This window comes from Myotis yumanensis, unplaced genomic scaffold (genome assembly GCF_028538775.1).
Source record: "Myotis yumanensis isolate MYYU_CA2020_CCGP unplaced genomic scaffold, mMyoYum1.0.hap1 SCAF_2, whole genome shotgun sequence".
In the NCBI taxonomy this organism is placed as follows: domain Eukaryota; kingdom Metazoa; phylum Chordata; class Mammalia; order Chiroptera; family Vespertilionidae; genus Myotis; species Myotis yumanensis.
Window position 1 is genome coordinate 49933717 of NW_027223753.1, and position 18259 is coordinate 49951975.

The window sequence follows — 18259 nt, forward strand, 5'->3', positions numbered from 1 at the left end:
TTTAATAAACATTTTTAGTACTAGACTGTCTTTGTTACATTCTATCACTTAATTTTGAGTCTTGAAGGAATTATTCCAGAAGTCAAGTTCATCTAAGTTTTGAAGATGGTAATTCCGACACATAGTTAGTTATACTATTAAAATATTTTAAAAGTAATGAAATAGTTTGCTCTGACCTTTTCAAAGACATTTGGGAAAATGATGATGTCTGGTAGGTTATCTTCTTTCTGGCATATGGTACATGAAAAAAAATGTAGTTTCACATTATGTCTGTTTGCTGTCTTAAAAGAGAAGGAGAAGGTAGGACTAGCGTTTGTTGATATCCCATTAGGAGCCTAAGTTTTTGTTATGCATATTCATGCATGATCTCATTCAATGTTTACATTTTACAGATGAGAAAACAAAGGAGAAAACTGATATTCTTAGGTAAATAATTGGTAAAATTTTTAAAGTAACTCATCACATTTTCATCCTGATTTCTAAGTCTATACCACTATTCTCCTTTATTCCCCACATGTAGGATATACTACTCTTCCTATTTTTCTTTTTATCTAAAAAATTAGTCAAACATCACTTCCTCCAGGAAGATTTCCAAGACAGCCCAGCCTGCACTGTTCTGTCTCTCTCTTTGGAATTCCGATAGGACTACTTTTCAGAATTACAAAGGTAGTTCATCTCAGACTGCCTTAAGTTTATCTCTGGTTCATTTTTACATGTTTTGCCTGTCTGTCTAAGCTTGACTTTCCTGAGCAACTTGAGAAGCTGACATACACCTCACTCATGTATTATTTCCTCTTAGAGCAAAAGACAGCTAGTCATATACATACTTAACAAATGTTTCTAAACACAGATGAGTTCAAAATACTCAAGAAGGATTGGACATTGTCACTAGATAACCATGTGCCTTTGGGCACGTCTACCTGATTTTTTTCTAGGTTTCTACTGTTTACTTTTAAAATCAGGTTGCTTAATTAGTCCAACTCTATAACAAAATTTCTCAGTTTTATAAGTATCACCCAGAGATGCTCATCAAAAAATTAGATTATCTTTACTATAACCCTTCTTAGGGATTTATAGGACAAAAAGGGGGCCCAGGAATCTGAATTTTAGCAGCTTCTTGGGTGATCCTATGCAAGTGATTGAGGACCATAATTCATTATTCACTGCTGGAAAGCAATGGTTACCTATTGTTTCTTTTTTATTTCTTTTTTAATTAAATGTATTGGGGTGACATTGGTAATAAAACCATAATGGTTTCAAGTGTACGACTCTGTAACACATCGTCTGCATACTGCATTGTGCGTTCACCAGCCAAAGTCAAGTCTCTTTCCACCACCATCTATACCCTCTTTGCCCTCTTCCACCTTTCCCCACCCCTTTCCCTCTGGCTATCACCACACTGTTGTCTGTGTCTGTTTCAGCTGCATCTCTTTAAATTGGTTGACTGTATGAAAAATTTAAACACCAAAATGGGGCACTAATACTTTCTCCCTTTGGGAACTCCTCACACACACTGCCAAACCACCTGTGTTTGGCACATTTCCATGGTAACTGCTATGCTAATTAATGCTGAATTATGTTGTTGGTACGGTGAGTTAACATTTTCCATGTGGGTTAAACTAGATACAAAAAGCTGCAACAGCTTATTCATGTAGGATCAATTTTATGGAATTTTCAATGGTTTCACTAAGCCACATTTCTTCATAAATTTTAAGGAGATTTATTGCTGAAATCAAAAGTTTAGCTCAAAATAGTACTTGAAATGTGCTTGTCTCCTAGGGGAGATGTTTTTTCAAAAATGGCAGTCTGGCTTTAGGTATTTTCTCACCCCTTAGAGCAGTGATGGTGAACCTTTTGAGCTCGGCGTGTCAGCATTTTGAAAAATCCTAACTTAACTCTGGTGCCATGTCACATATAGAAATTTTTTGATATTTGCAACCATAGTAAAACAAAGACATATTTTTGATATTTATTTTATATATTTAAATGCCATTTAACAAAGAAAAATCAACCAAAATGATGAGTTCGCATGTCACCTCTGACACACGTGTCACAGGTTCGCCATCACTGCCTTAGAGAGAGCAGTGATGGGACATAGCCAGAGGCCCGGCAGAAGGCATCAAGATCACAGATGCAGAACCAAGAACCTGATGGCTAATAAAATAGGATGGGAAAGTCATTAAAATAACTTCCTGAGTAATCATAATAAGACTGGGTATTTCAGCACGTGCCACCATGAATTTTCTCTTGCTTCAACAATGTTTGGAGGAAACATACCCAGGACTCCCCTTCTTTCAGCCTCTGACCACCCTGCAGCACCCTCTCCAATCACAATCTCTGATATCTGCCAACAGTTTCTTGTGGTTAGCTCCTTATTACTGACCAACCACGAGCTCCAGATTCCTCAGAGTTATTCCTGGCCAACCTGCATCTGCAGGTCTCCTACCCCTCGCTCTCTATTTTGATCACGAGGATGTGTCTCCAGAGGGCACCCAGTGTCTCTTGAAGATGTGCTCTCTTCCAGGACATGCAGAAACTGTCCCCAGACAAGTGGGGTAAAACCCTGGATTTCCTGATGATTAAATGCAATAATCCATGGCACATACTAAGTAGCAATGAATGATTGCTAATATTCACTGGAAAATATCATGTAATTAGACACCAAACCTAAGAACTAGGTCTGAGGGTTTTGACTTTATGTTGTGCTTCCTCATCCAAATCTTGCTCCTTTGGCCTCAAAGGGTTTGCAATGTTGCCGGTTGAGTTCTCCAAGAAGCAGATTCTGAGATGTCATTTATTTAGTTCATAGTATGTTCAGATGGGAGGGTCCTTGGAACAAAATCCTATGAAAGAGAAGGAAGAAAGCAATTTTGAGCAAAGGGGTTAAGGGAGGAGTTGAGCTGTGATGCAGGCCAAGCAGCATCAGCTGACCACATAGCAAGCTCTGGACTCAAATGGTACTCAGAATTGGCCTGCACTGGGCCAAATTGACCAGGTACTTGCATCTCTGCCTCCACAGTCATTGGACATGGCTGGCCAGAAGGAAAGGACGCTGAGTGAGGTGGCTCTCTGCAGCTGAGGCAGTCCTTGCTGGCAGCACTCTCTTCAGCTTAGCAACAAGTGTTCTTTGAAGAAGGATTGGGTGGCCATCACTGTGTCCACCATACCATATTCCTGCCGTACTGTTGCATGATGATAGCTAGCTTATAGTTTTCTGTGATTGTCTATCTATCTATCATCTATCTATCATCTATCTATCTATCTATCTATCTATCTATCTATCTATCTATCTATCTACTTACCTACCTACCTACCTATCTCAACTAAGGCACAAATAAGTTAAATTGCTCAAGATCAACCACCTGGTAAGTGCCTTTAGAAACAAGACAAGTCTAGCTGCATTGCTCATACTCTTAAAATCTTGTGATAATCTGTGGAGCAGTAACCTGGGCCTCCAAGAGATTGAAAGATCCTGTCAGAAACAGGTGTGGGTCTCTACTACAGTGATTCTCAAAATGTGATCCCAAGATCAGTAACATTAGCATCACTGGAAATTTGTTAGAAATGCAAATCTCCTGGCCTCACCTAGACCCAGAATCTGAAATTCTGGGAGTGGAGCCCACAATCAGTGTTATCAAGTCCTCTAGAAGATTCCAGTGCACCCTCAAGCTTGATAACCATTGCAGTAGTATATAGGTACAACCCTCCAAAACAACCTTCCATCTCTCCTAATAGCCTTTCTGTTCAATCTCCTTTCAGTTACCCAAGTGGCCCTTCCCCCTCCCATGCAAGTCTGCCTCCCCCCAGCCATTGGCTCCCAACAGTGAGTACCTTCTTTTGCTAGATTTCACATTTGTAATGGAAGGCTTCCCATTGCATAATGTTGCCACTTTCCCCTCCCAGCCTAAGGGTACTGCTTAATTGGTTTTTATTATTTATGGCTTGGCAACCCAAGCCAACTGTGTTGGTTTTACTGGCACGCCAAAAAGTTCTGAGTTCAAATATCAGCTCCATGACTTACTAACAGCATGCCCTTGATCAAATTCAAATTCATATTTAAAATTCAATTTTTTCATCTGCAAAAGATGGAAGTAAAAAAATACCTATCTCACAGGCTTGATCTACATACTTATTTAGATCATTTATTTAGATAACTGCCTAGGTTCTGACATATAAAATATGTTCCAGAAGAAATTTGTTTAAAACTTATGTGGATATCCTTCCCTGCCCTCGTGCCCCGTATATTTTTGAAAGACCAGCTGGTCTTAAGAATTAATACTACATATATGTATATATGACATCTTTATGCCAGGGAGAGCATCCCTATTTATGTGTTGTTACTCTCCCCAAGAAAATCATTTGTTGAAATATTTTGCTTCAAAAATATATTGGTTGCTCCAGTGGATTGTACATCTAAATATATGTACATGTGCACACACACACACACACACCTAAGCTGTTTTAACAAACCATTACATAATCACATAATGATACTGTGAGTTTAATATCAACCCAATGAGATAAATATAGACCCTTCTACTTTAATGATGATAAAGTATCGTTAATAGTGGTTAACTATCTTGCCAGATATCCCATATGATTAATAAGGGGCAGAACCAGAATTGTATCCCGGGATCCTGGTATAGTCTTCTTTTCATTATAAAACCCTCCCGCAAAGAACTCTGATTAGCAATTAATTTTTTTTAATGAGAAAGATTTTTAAGTGTTAGTAATAGATTAAGGACAGTATCCAGATAATGAAATTCACCATTTCTAATCAGGGAATTATCAGAGTTCTCTGTGGATTGCAGTTGGGAATCATGCAGAGAAAAATTCATGTGATCATCAGGGTCTAAGAAGGCTATGATGTGGAAGAAGCTGAGAAGTTATTTAAATGACAAGGGATTGTTATTTAAACCTAAGCTCAGGAACCTATGAAAAAAGAGAATGAGTATCTCCTGGAGTTAGGCCCATTAACATCCTGGAAAGAGCCAACTGTGAAACAGAGCACATCTAGGAATGAAGAGCTTCTCAGAGGTTGAGGATCCAGCCAGTCTTCACAGGTGTCTAGATCTCTGAAGTCTTGGCTGAGCTACTGGAAGTCAATGTAGGAGCAACCATAGCAGTAGTTCTCACCCTTGGCTGCATGTTAGAATTACCTGGGGAGATTCTAAAAATGCTGATGTCCAAGCCACATCTATATCATTTAAGTCAGAATCATTAAGAGTGGGACCCAGCCACTAGTATTTGTTAAAGATCTCCATAGGTCAGTGATGGCGAACCTTTTGAGCTCGGCATGTCAGCATTTTGAAAAACCCTAACTTAACTCTGGTGCCGTGTCACATATAGAAATATTTTGATATTTGCAACCATAGTAACACAAAGACTTATATTTTTGATATTTATTTTATACTAGAGGCCAGGTGCACAAAAATTTGTGCACTTGCGGAGGGGGAGGGGGGTCCCCCAGCCCGGCCTATGCCCTCTCGCAGTCTGGGACCCCTCGGGAGATAACAACCTGCTGGCTTAGGCCTGCTCCCGGGTGGCAGAGGGCACGCCCAATCCCTAGGTGCAGCCCCTAGTCAGGCTCAGAGCAGGGCCGATTGGGGAGTTGAGGCGCCACCCCGTCATCCGTCATCCACAGAGCAGGGCGGATTGGGAGGTTGCGATGCCACCCTCAGTCACGCTCAGGGTAGGGCCGATTGGGGGGTTGAGGCACTGCCCCCTGTCACACTCAAGGCAGGGTCAATGGGGAGGTTGCGGCACCACCCCCTGTCATGCACAGAGCAGGTCCGATCCGGGGGTTGGGGAGCTCCCCCCTGTCACTCATAGAGCAGGGCCGATCAGGGAGTTGGGGCACTGCCCCCTGTCACTCACAGAGTAGGGCCAATAGGGGAGTTGGGGCACTGCCCTCTGTCACACACAGAGCAGGGCGGATCAGGGGGTTGGGGCTCTGCACCCTGTCACACTCAGGGCAGGGCCAATGGGGAGGTTATGGCTCTACCCTGTCACACACAGAGCAAGGCCCGTGGAGGGGGATTGGGGCACCACCCTCTATCACTCACAGAGCAGGGCGGATCAGGGGGTTGGGCGCCACCACTGTCACACTCAGGGCAGGGCCGATGGAGAGTTTATGGCTCTACCCTGTCACACACAGAGCAGGGCCAATCAGGGGGTTGGTGGGCCACACCCTGTCAAACACAGAGCCACAGGGCAATCGGGATTGGGGAGCTCCCCCCTATCAGGCACAGAGCAGGGCTGATCAGGGGGTTGGGGCGCCTTCCCCTGTCACGCACAGAGCTGGGCGGATAGGGAGGTTGTGGCCCCGCCCCCTGTCACAGAGCCGCAGGGCGATCAGGGGGTTTGGGCGCTGCCCCCTGTCACACTGATCCCGGTGCCAGGAGCCTTGCTGCTCCACTGATCCCGGTGCTGAGAGGCATATTACCCTTTTACTATATAGAATAGAGGCCTGGTGCACGGGTGGGGGCTGGCTGGTTTGCCCTGAAGGGTGTCCTGGATCAGGGTGTGGGTCCCCACTGGGGTGCCTGGCCAGTCTGGGTGAGGGGCTGAGGGCTGTTTTCTGGAAGCGGGTGATTGAAGCTCCCAACCGCTCCTTTTTTTCTTTTTTTTTTTTTTTTTTATTCTGGGCCAGCTTTAGCTCTGAGGCCTCACTGCTGAAAACATCAATACAATGTTGCGGTCCAGAAGCTCGGCTGAATGAAAGCCGGTTTCTGGGGTTTTGTTTAGCTTCTTATTTGCAACATAGTACATAGTTGCTTAGAGTTGCAGCTGAGAGGCCGGCAAGTGAGGCGGGGAACGTTGGAGTCCGCAGTCACTGGAGCAAGCAAGCCTCATGTTCACTTCCAGCTGCCTGGCTGCCAGCCGCCATCTTGGCTGACAGTTAATTTGCATATACACACGATTAGCCAATGAAAAGGGTAGCGGTCGTATGCTAATTACCATGTTTCTCTTTTATTAGTGTAGATGTGCAAATGCCATTTAACAAAGAAAAATCAACCAAAAAAATGTGTTCGAGTGTCACCTCTGACATGCGTGTCATAGGTTTGCCATCACTGCCATAGGTGATAATGTATCAGTATAATTAAGGTCTAGAGTCTCTGTGCTGGAAGCTCTGTTCTTTTTTGGCATTTCTTACCTCCATTCCCCGCTCACTCCTCCCTTCTTCTCATTCTTATTTTACATCTATCCTAAAAACATGGTTGAGACTTATTACATGAGAATCCATGTGTTAAAAAGATACATAAGATGTGATTTCTGTGTCTGTATTATTTGAATGCCAGCAGTGTAACAAATGAATGCAAACATAGAGGTTTAAACCAACACTCATATTAGCTAACAGTTCTGTAGTTCAGAATCTGGCACAGCATAAATGAGTTCCTTGCTCAAGATATAACGAGGCTGAAAAAGAAACGTTGTTCAGACTGAGTTTTTATCTAGAGGCTCTAGGACAAAAATCTACTTCCATGATCTTTCAGGTTGTTGACTGAATTCAGTTCCTTGAGGTTGTAGGACTGAAGTCCCAGTTTCCATGCTGGCTATCAGTCAGAACCTAGAAGCCACTCATATTCCTATCCATCTAATGCCCTTCATCTTCAAGCCAGCAGTGGTACACTGTCTTTCTCATAGTTTTAATTTATAATTTCTCTTCTGTGACCAGCTGTAGAAAATTATTTGCTTTCGAAGGATTCACATAATTAGGTCAGGACCACTCGGATAATTTCCTCATCTTAAAGTCAGTTGGTTTTTGGATCTGATTACATTTGCAAAACTTCCTTCACAGCAACACCTAGCATTTGGTTAAATAATTGGAAGAAGGTTTGAAAGCACATGGGACAGGAATTTTGGGGGTCATCTTAGAATTCTGCCTACAACAGTTCCCAAGAAGTTCACATGTAGGAAAACAAACTTGGAACTCCTGGTAAAGCAATAGAAGATAACAGATACAAGCAATAGCAGTACTAATGAATTACTGAAGGAGCCATGAACTTTAACTCCAGGGTATATGTGCAGAGGGTCAGAAGAGGCTTCTTAGAGTTGACTCCTGAGCCTATGCAGACACTAGACAATTATTATTGAGCACCTACTGTGTTCCAGGCACTGAACTGAGTTCTAAGAGATGATTAGTTGTTTTCCAGGTGAATAGGAGTATCAATGAACTTTTCAGAGGGGAGACACTATATGAAAAAGCACATATCCAACAAATGACAAAGAAGAGAGGTATTGAAGGGATGAGATACTTTTCAGTTCTGTTACAACATAAAACATATGGGAGAAGTGGCTGGAGATGAGGCCAGAGTGAGGCAGGGGCCTAATAATATAAAAATGCCTGTGACATAGATTTTACTTTACTCCTTGGTACAGGGAATCATTAAAGGTTCTCCCCCCAACTTTGCTGAGGCATATTTAAAGTAAATAAATTGCACATATGGAAAGCATGTAATTTGATGAATTTTGACATATTTATGCACCCATGAAACCATTAACACAATCAAGAAAAAAAACATTTTCTGTTACTCCAAAATTTTCTCATGCCCTTTTGTAATTCATCTCTCTCTATACCTGCTCCAGCTAATCACTGATTTGCTTTCTGACACCATATATTAGTTTCCATTTTCTAGAATTTTATCTCAATGGATTCATATGGTGTTTATTCATTTGTACTTTGCTACTTTGACTCAGCATATGATTTTGAAGTTCATCTATGTTGTTGCAAATATCAGTTGGTCATTTATATCTGACAAACATTTGCCTGTGTCACAAAGGCTTCTGTGTTTTCTTCTAGAAGTTGTATTGCTTTAGCATTTATGTTTAGGACTATGATTCATTTTGAGTTACATTTTTGCATTTGGTATAAAATATGGATCAATGTTAATTTAAAAAATATGTTTATCTAGTTGATCCAGGATGATTTGTTGTAAAAACTTTACATTTCTCATTGAATTGCTTTGGTAACTGTTGAAAATAAATTGAACACATAAATGTGGGCCTCAAAGGAGTTTAAGTAGTAGAAAGATGATGATCCATGCACATCATTCATTCTTTTTTTTTTATCATTTCATTTCATAAATATTTCTGAAAATCCTACCATATGCCAAACACTGTGCCAGGGACTGAGTCTTACTTGTGTTTCTGTCTTCAAAGCTTTGAACAGAGTCTGGCACATAATAGACCCTTTGAAGTGTTTGTTTAACCAAAAGAAAAAAAGAAAGACAAGTAAGAAAGAGTCTCTGTCTTCAGGGTTCTTAGAGTCCAGAGTACAAGAAAGATCCCTGGGTGAAATAATAGTCAAGGAGATGATTAAGAGCGAATGCAGCCCTTTGGTAAAGAAAAAAAAATGGGAAAGCATTGAGCTAGGGTAGTGGTAGTGAAAAGAAATCGTACTTTCAAGAAATACAGGGAATGGTAACTAAAGAGAAGGAGTTTGAGATGCTTTTCAGGTTTGCTACATAAGGGATATAAAATATATAGTGGATTTAGTGGGAATAGAATCTGGGAGTCACATATGCATCTGAATGTCCTTAGGCAGAAAAGGCATGACTCCTGTCTTCCAAGAGTTTATATCCCAGCAAAGAATGGAGACCCGTATAGAGAATGTATGATGTCTGTGGAAAGAAAGGAGTTAACATGAGATGATGGGACAGTAAAGAGGAGACTGTGTGGAGGAAGTGGTATTTATTTGGACCTCGGAGAAAGATGAAGATTTTTATTGTTTGAAATGATTAGGGACATTTCATGAAAATGGAACAGTATGAGTGAAAGCAGGAGGCTGTGGCTGTACATGGCATTTGTGCTTGTCAGTGAGTTGTGTGTTGTGGATAAAGCAGTGCAATGTGGTTGAGGGACTGGTGGGTTCAGTGGGAGTTGAGGCTGGAAAGAAAGGTTGGGACCAGATGATGGGGGATTTCAGGTACCGGGATATACAGCACTTATCATGTCTTAGACTTATCTGATAGACTAGTGGCCTGGTGCACAAAATTTGTGCACGGGGGTAGGGGGTGTCCCTCAGCCTGGCCTGCACCCTCTCCAATCTGGGATCTCCTGCCAGTTTAGGCCCGATCCCACAGGCAGTCGGACATCCCTCTTGCAATCTGGGACCACTGGCTCCTAACCACTCACCTGCCTGCCTGCCTGATCACCCCCAACTTCCCCCCACTGCCTGCCTGATTGCCCCAACTGCCCCCCCTACCAGCCTGCTCACCCCCAACTGCCCTCCCCACCAGCCTGATAGCCCCCAACTGCTACCTCTGCCGGCCTGCTAGCCCCCAACTGCCCTCACAGGTAGCAGGTGCTGATTAGGGGAGGAGGGCATGATTGTTTCCTGGGACTGTAGCTATGGAAGCTTTGCAGAGGGTTCGACAGGCCTCGGAGGGGTGGGCTCTGGCCAGCAGCCCTGTAGCAGTGGTTGTCCCTGGAGACCCTGGTGAGGGGGAGTGCTAGGGGGCACTAGGGGGGCAGCGAGGCTGAAGGGGAAATAATTGACAAACCTCCCCACTTGGCACCATTCTTTAAATGTGGCCTTTTCACAGCTGTAAGTGCTCAGGGAGGGGCTCCCATCTCCTGGAGCGGAGTGGGACCCAGGCCAGAGTGGGGCCAGGCAGGCTAGGAGGGTGGGTTTAGACCTGGCCCTGATGAGGTTCAGTGTGCTTCTACTGCAGAAATAGCGCCATTGCTATTGTGAGGTGGGGAGGGGGGAATGGGTCTGACCCTGGGGGTCACTCGGCCTGCCTCCACCCGGGTCTGGGGTTGTAGGGAGGAGAGGCCTGTCTGGCCCAGTGGAGGGGGCCCAGCAGCGGCGGGCCACTGGCCCTGGATTCCTCAGGGTGCTGATGGGTCATCGCTAGCATGCTATTATTGTGGCCACCCCTGGTGGGGGAGGCGGGGGGCGGGGAAGAGATTAGGAGTTGGAGGTGCAGGCTGAAGCTACCCCCGAGACTGGGTCTTTCCCCGGTCCTGTCAGCCTCCTCCTCCCCCTGGGGGTGTGGGGGTTGGGGTAGGGTGTCTGTGCAGGGGGATTGGAAGAGCTCCCTGTGTCTGCTTCCTCTTCCTTCTTTGCAGTCCGGTCTCCTGTCAGGTGCTCTCCTCAGACCCCCAGGGAACTTGGCTCCGGCCACCCTGCCCCTCCATGGCTCCCTGCCACCTGCCTGTCAGGAGGCTTCCAGGGCTCCCTGCTCTGGGCAACGTGGTCCTGGGGTGTGGGGAGCAGCTCCAGTAAAGCTTAGTAAACCCCGGGTCTGCTTCGGGATTTGGCTGCCCAGCGAAGTCTGCCTGGGCAGGACGAAATCATGCATGACCCTGAGCCCCTCCGCATCCCCACAGCCCCGCCCACCTTGTTGACAGGTGGTGACTGGGACACCGTTAGGACCAATTAGCATATTACCTCTTTATATATATAGAATAGCAAGACATGGTCCCAGCCTCCATGAAACTCATTTTCTAGTGAATAAAGTAACCCAATAAATAATTTTAAAGAGGCTGAAATGTGCAACAAGGACATATCTAAGTTTGTAGGTATAAAGTCAGAGGTAAACTTTGTGGAAACTGGGCTATCTTCACTCAGGAGAACTTTAAAGGGTGAGTCAAGATTTCTGGAGGATGTAGGGTGGAACTTTGTTTAAAGAAGGCTTTCCACACAGAGGCAGTAGCATGAGCAGATATGTGGAAGTATGTGTGCTCAGGCTCCATGCTTCTCTCATTTGCTTTTTTCTTGCTTCTATCTAGATGGAAATATAATCCTAAAATCTGAGTTTGGGCTTAAGGTGGAAATGGACATACTGCTTTGGCTTCCAGGCCATTCTCAATGGGGTCATTTTAATTTACCAACAGCAGAGAGTACTTATTGTAGGATCAGGTGCTGGCCCATCGTTAATGATGAAACTATAATTTTATATCTCTTCTTGGTACTGATACTTGTGTAAATTTGCCTCGGAAAACTGGCATGAGGAAGTGGTGATCATAAAGCAAGATTCATGTTTTCCTGCATTCCTATAAAAACCTTACCCACCACTAATAATTTGGAGTACAGAACTTGAGTTCTGCTTCGAACGGACAAAGCTTTGGTCAGAAATGCTAAATTTCAGAGGCTTCTACAAAGTTATTTGTTATTTTCTTGGTTTGGGGCCCTCCTTATCTCCTGTCACAGCTCTGCAGTGCCTGGAATCCTGATGGTAAGAAGCCTTAGGGGGGACAGTGTAGGTGTTTGGAATTTTAAGTGATTCAACACCACTGGAGACATGGCTTGCTAGACATGACAACCTCTCCATTTCCACCTGTCAGAAATGTGGGGACCAGCGACAGACTCTCCCAAAGTCATGAATATGATGAATAGCTTTGTGCTCAGCAGGCAGTTATCTTCTTAGAGTAATTCAGGCTGAGAAGATACTTTCGAAATAGAATGCTTGAGTTTCAACTCAGAAAGCACTGAAGCATAATCGGAATCTTTATGTATCTACACTTATTTGTTTCAGTGGGTTGTATCATTTTTATTGAGTCTAAGGAGTTGTGGTTGCACAGTCAGGGTTGTACAGAGGGACACTGTCACAGGTGGGGTTTCCTGGGAATCGGATGCTGAGGTGGAGTGTCTTAGTGAGCTCCAACTGCCATAACAAAGTAATGCAGTTTAGGTGGCTTAAACCCGTGGTCAGCAAACTGCGGCTCGCGAGCCACATGCAGCTCTTTGGCCCCTTGAGTGTGGCTCTTCCTAAGCCTTAGGAGTACCCTAATTAAGTTAATAACAGTGTACCTACCTATATGGTTTAAGTTTAAAAAATTTGGCTCTCAAAAGAAATTTCAATTGTTGTACTGTTGATATTTGGCTCTGTTGATTAATGAGTTTGTCGACCACTGGTAATCAACAGAAATTTATTTTCTCACAGTTCTAAGGGCTGGAAGTCTGAGATCAGGGTGCAGCATGGCCAGGTTGTTGTGAGAGTTCTTTTCTTGGCATGCAAGTGTCTACCTTCTTGTTATGTGCTCACATGAGTGTTTCTGTGTGCATGCACATGAAACGATCTCGCTTTCACCCTCTCTTTCCTGTATGGCCACTAATACTATTGATGCAGGACTTCACCCTAATGCCCTCATTTAGCCTTAATTACCTCCTAAATTAATAGCATTGGGGATTAGGGCTCCAGCATATGTGGGCACAGTTCAGCCCACAGCTCAGAGATTACCCTGCAGGAGGTTTATGAGGGAGCACTTGGGTTCACCATTTCTAGAAAGATAAGGAGACAGGGTTGAACAGAGGGAAAAGTTAGGCTATGAAGCTGCCTCTCTCATCAAAGGCATCATCTGGCCCTCTAGGAATTCTGAAACTGGAGAATGCCCTTCAGAGTTGTTGAGGACTTTCAATCTCCATGTCAACCAGTCATTGGATGTAGACTGGCCCCAGCAAGAGTTTTCTTATTCTCTCCTTATTGATCTGTATGTAGTTTGAGAATGAGTGTCTAGATTTCTAGACAGCTGCCACTGTGCCATGGGTGTAGAAGGCCTTTTTCAGATTCTTGCTATAGATAATGGTTTTGATGACTCATTCCTGAGGAGGAAAAACAACAGAAAGCAGGGAGAGTTCAGACCAAAGGATTGTGCTTCTGAAGGCACCCTAAGGATAAGACACTACACATCTAGTCTTGGGTGAAAATTGCAGAAGATACCAGCATCAAAATTATACATCGCTTTGGGTGATTCAGCTTTCAATTAACCTACTCATCTGTCTTTATTTTCTTTAAATCTAGGCTGATTGGCTTAGTTAACTAAGTCAACAATTTCAGATCCTCACTTCTCATGTAGAAAATATTTTCATCTAGACAATATTTACCACTTTTACAACTTCATGTGTTTAGCTACTACAGACCTTTTGGGCTTTAGCACTCCCTAATCTCACAGAATTAACACTTCCCATTATGATCTTCTTAGCATGTCTTTGTTACTTGCTATATGTCCTTTGCAGCAATACCCACATGTGTAATTACTTGGCTAATCCTTGTTTCTCTAGTAGTCCCGTGTTAGCTCCAGAAAACAAGGGAACCACATTTGTCTTATTCACCATTGCGTCATCACCATCTAGCCACTGCTTGGCACTTAGTCAGTGTTCAGATATTTGTTGAATAAATAAATGGATGAGTCAATGAATGTCAACAAGGCAAATGTGTCAGCCAGAACTTTGGGGATCATTTAGCATTTATACTATGGAGTCCACAGTGTCTCTGTTCACATACTAAAATGTGCCACTTTTTAATAACTCATTTCAAAAACAAATTGCCCAAAGTATACATTGTCATACTGTTTCAGGCTGGAAGACACCTCTTTGGGAAAAACACCTCAAGATCTGTCTTCCTGACATACATCAACAGCAGTCTGTAATTATTAAAAGGTCAGTGATTTTAATTTGTCCTTCATGGTCCCTGAAAACACATCAGGGGGTTCTCACAAGTAGTTGCACACTTCAATTCATATCCCTTTAGTAAAGAACGGCCCTTTAATGAACAGCCGAGTTTTCCTCTTTGACTGGAGCAAAGCGGAGAATGCTTACTTCACTAGTCAGAGCACCAGATTCAACTGGCTTTTCAATGAGTTCACAGCTAGATTCCCCTAGCATCCAACATTCCTTCCCTATTTGAAAAAAAATTAAATAGCTTCAATAATTTATTAGGTTCATGCAAAGAGACTACCATTAATTGCCTATGACTATGTCAGGTTTCTCCTGGCCAGGTAGGAGAGCCTAATGTTAAGTAATATAAATCTCTTTTGTTGTTGTTGTTGTGTTAATCTTGGTCCTTGAGTTGACAAGAAAAATCTAGTTTATTGGAATAACTGTTTTGAGTTTTAAGAAAGCTATTGAAAATGTGTGGCATGGCTGCTTGTATTCCCATGCTGGTTCCTGTGGGAGATATCATTAATATTAACAATGTTTATTTTTATTAAACCTAATCCTTCTTCAGAATCCTTCCCAAAATAGTATTTTAGGCGGCCACTATTACTTACCATATTGATATGTGAGATGTAATTTCTTCTATCTTTACTCTAAGGCAAAACTGTAACTTAGGAACACATCAGAAAAATGAATGATGCACTCAAGGGATAGTGTAAGTATACAGTTGGATAAATCAAACATGTTTATATACATTCTAGTTCCTAGGACTTTCATGCACATTCTTTCACTTGATATTCATAGTATCATTATAGAATAGGCAAATCAGACATTTTATGGTTCATTTAGCATTAAAATATGAAGACTGAGAAAAGTTTAGGGACTTTCTTGGAATGAGTAAAAAAAATAATTGGTCTTCTGGTTCCAAATTATTTTAATTTTCTATAGAATTATTTTATAATTAGAATTACTTCCTATTATAATTATATAATCATTTTTTCTATATAATTAGAATTGTTTTTGTTTTCTATTCTTTATTTCTGATGACCAAATTTATTAATATATAAAGTGTATGAGCAGGAAATTTGTAAGGTTAAAAAATATACTGTGGCAAACTTCCCTTTTCCCAATAAAAGACCAATTAAAGACTTCAGGGATAAAACATGATGCTAGTATGAACTTTATTCAAGACATCTGAAAAGGTCTTTTGACTCAGAGAAGAAAGCTGTTTGTTTTCCAGCCCAATTGTCAAAATATTATTGATCTTTCTGATAAACAAGATGCTTAGAAATCATTTCGGGGTGCTTATATTAAATCCAATCACTAAGTAAGAAAGCAGAGAACGTCACAATGCTTACTTAGCATAGGCACAGCCACTCTGGAAGGGAGGCAGCATTGAGAATCCATTTTTGGCTATATTTCTGTATTTTCTACAGATAATTCCTCCTTCATCCCCTCTCTTGGGTGTTCGAGACAGGTTCAATACCAATGGGTCTGTCTCTATGATTTATTTTTGTGCTACTTGAAGAGCTTGAATTTTATCAGTGAAAAAAAAAAGTGTGGAAACAGGGACTAAGAAGTGGAGGTTAGGATGTGAGAGGTTTGTAAAATAAACGTGTGTGTGTGTGTGTGTGTGTGTGTGTGTGTTTGTGTATGTTTGGAAATGAATGACCTAAAAACAAACACTTACTACATTTAGAGGGTCTTACAAATTTATATGTGATATATTAAAAAACATTATGTTAAAAAACAAAAACAAAACCACTTAAAAATTTTTAAATAAAATTTCTTTAATAATGAGAACTATATGTATCCAATACTCAAATCAACATATAAGGTAATGAATTAAAGGAAAGCTCATTGTTAGGTACATTGATCAATCAAAGAAATACAGACCAATGGGCATGAAAACAACCCATCCTATTTAAAGACATAAAAATTTAACATATATAGAGATAGATCTTGCTTTTAATTTTACATTACTTAAGTCTCATTTGCTTTGGTTTGGTGATTAGTACCTGCTCTAGGTAGTCCCTTCCTCTGCTCCATAAAATAGATAACCTTAATCTGCAGACTCCATCCCATTCAGACTGAGCCAATCCTGATGAAGGCCTATATAATATCAAAATTATGGAGAACCAGGTAATAGGACCTAGATGGGCAAAGGCTAGCATTGATTGTGTGTAAGTTGAGCCCTGAGTAACATCCCAAAGGTATTATTTTTTCTTTTGTCTATTTATCTTTGACATAATAAAATCTTAAAGAATAAATGCCTAACACAATGCCTATTACATAGATTCATTTTCTGTGGCTGCTATTATTAAAAGCAGGCCAATGATCTATCAAAAATAGCCAAACATACCTTATACCTAAGGAAAATCCACTATTGTTATTTTGATGTTCTTTGTTCTACATATTTTTCAAGAATATGAAATATTTCTTTGTGGTTGTATTTGCATATGTGCATAGACATTTTGGGTTTTCTGGAATTTCTACCACATGTCAGTCACACCATCAATTAAGCAGTGGTATTTCAAAACTCATGGCAAATGAAAACTCCCTAAATTGGTTTAAAAATTCACATGGTAAAATAACATGAATTCTGAATTTTGATTCAGTGGTTCTTGTTTAGACTTTGACCAGGCAGAAGCAGGCATTGTTGCATAGGGAAACATGTTTATACTTGAAATCAGAGGTATCTGTTGAGTTTAAAAAGAAAGCTGACTCACAAGAATCAGATATTTTACTCAATGGTAATTATAAAGATAATTATAAGCAATGCATTTCTTCTCTCTTGGAGAGGCTCGAGATGACCAAGCAGCTTTGTAGGTTTATTAGGACCTATTTTGGTTTTGATTAAATATGTGATGTTCTAAGCAATATATGCAGAACATCACTTGTTATAGAAGGATCCATTTGGTTATGATTCCTTTTTGCATTTATTATAGTTTATGTGATAGTTTTCGTGGGTCTGTCTCTGATGTCTATGAACTCCTAGGGTCTGTACAATCAGCAACCTAGACAGATCAGATATATTCTGCTAAAAGCATTTCACCTTTAAGGACTATATTATCTTTCTGCTGGTGAGTTTGCAAGGAACTTTGACCAGTGCAGCTTGTTCTTTCCCAGGTGTTCCTGAAAGAGATAAAATATTTCACAGATATTGTAGGTTTGCTGCTAACCCTTTCTTTTGCCACATGAGTTCAAATCCTTACTTCATTATCATGTTCACAGAGTGTGATTATTCCGGAAGACCACAAGGTTTTAAGGCTTTAGGCATTCACTATTCAGATTATTATTTTCCCTCTCTCTCAGGTAAACAATGAGAATAACAGAATGTAACTGTTAAGTATTGTTCTGAAAGATTTCACACCAAGAAGTTCATGCGCCTTTCCCAGAAATCCACATTTCACTTCATTGCCACAAATAAAACAAGAAATACTTTCACAGTTTTTAGAAGAATTCTGTGTTAAAAACAAAACAAAAACCCAGACCCACAGTTTTGATGCTACTATGAATGACCACCAAAACTATCTAAAGGAAAGTAATAGAATTACATTTCAGTACTACCAGTTATTTCTGACCCTTGGCCTGGATCATCAGTGGCAGACAAGAGGAGAAAGCAGTGGCTGTCCTATAAATAGTAAAAAAGAAATGTGCTTAAAAAAATTCAAGTATGGGCTGGTATTATAGTACAGTCATGTCCCCCATAACAATGCTTTGGCCAACAACAAACTATATATGTGATGGTGGTATACTGTATAGTCTAGGTGTGTATGTAGTAGGCTGTACCATCTGGGTTTTGGTAAGTTTACTTGTTGATGAACTCCTAGAGTATGTACAATAAGCAACCTAGACATATCAGATATATTC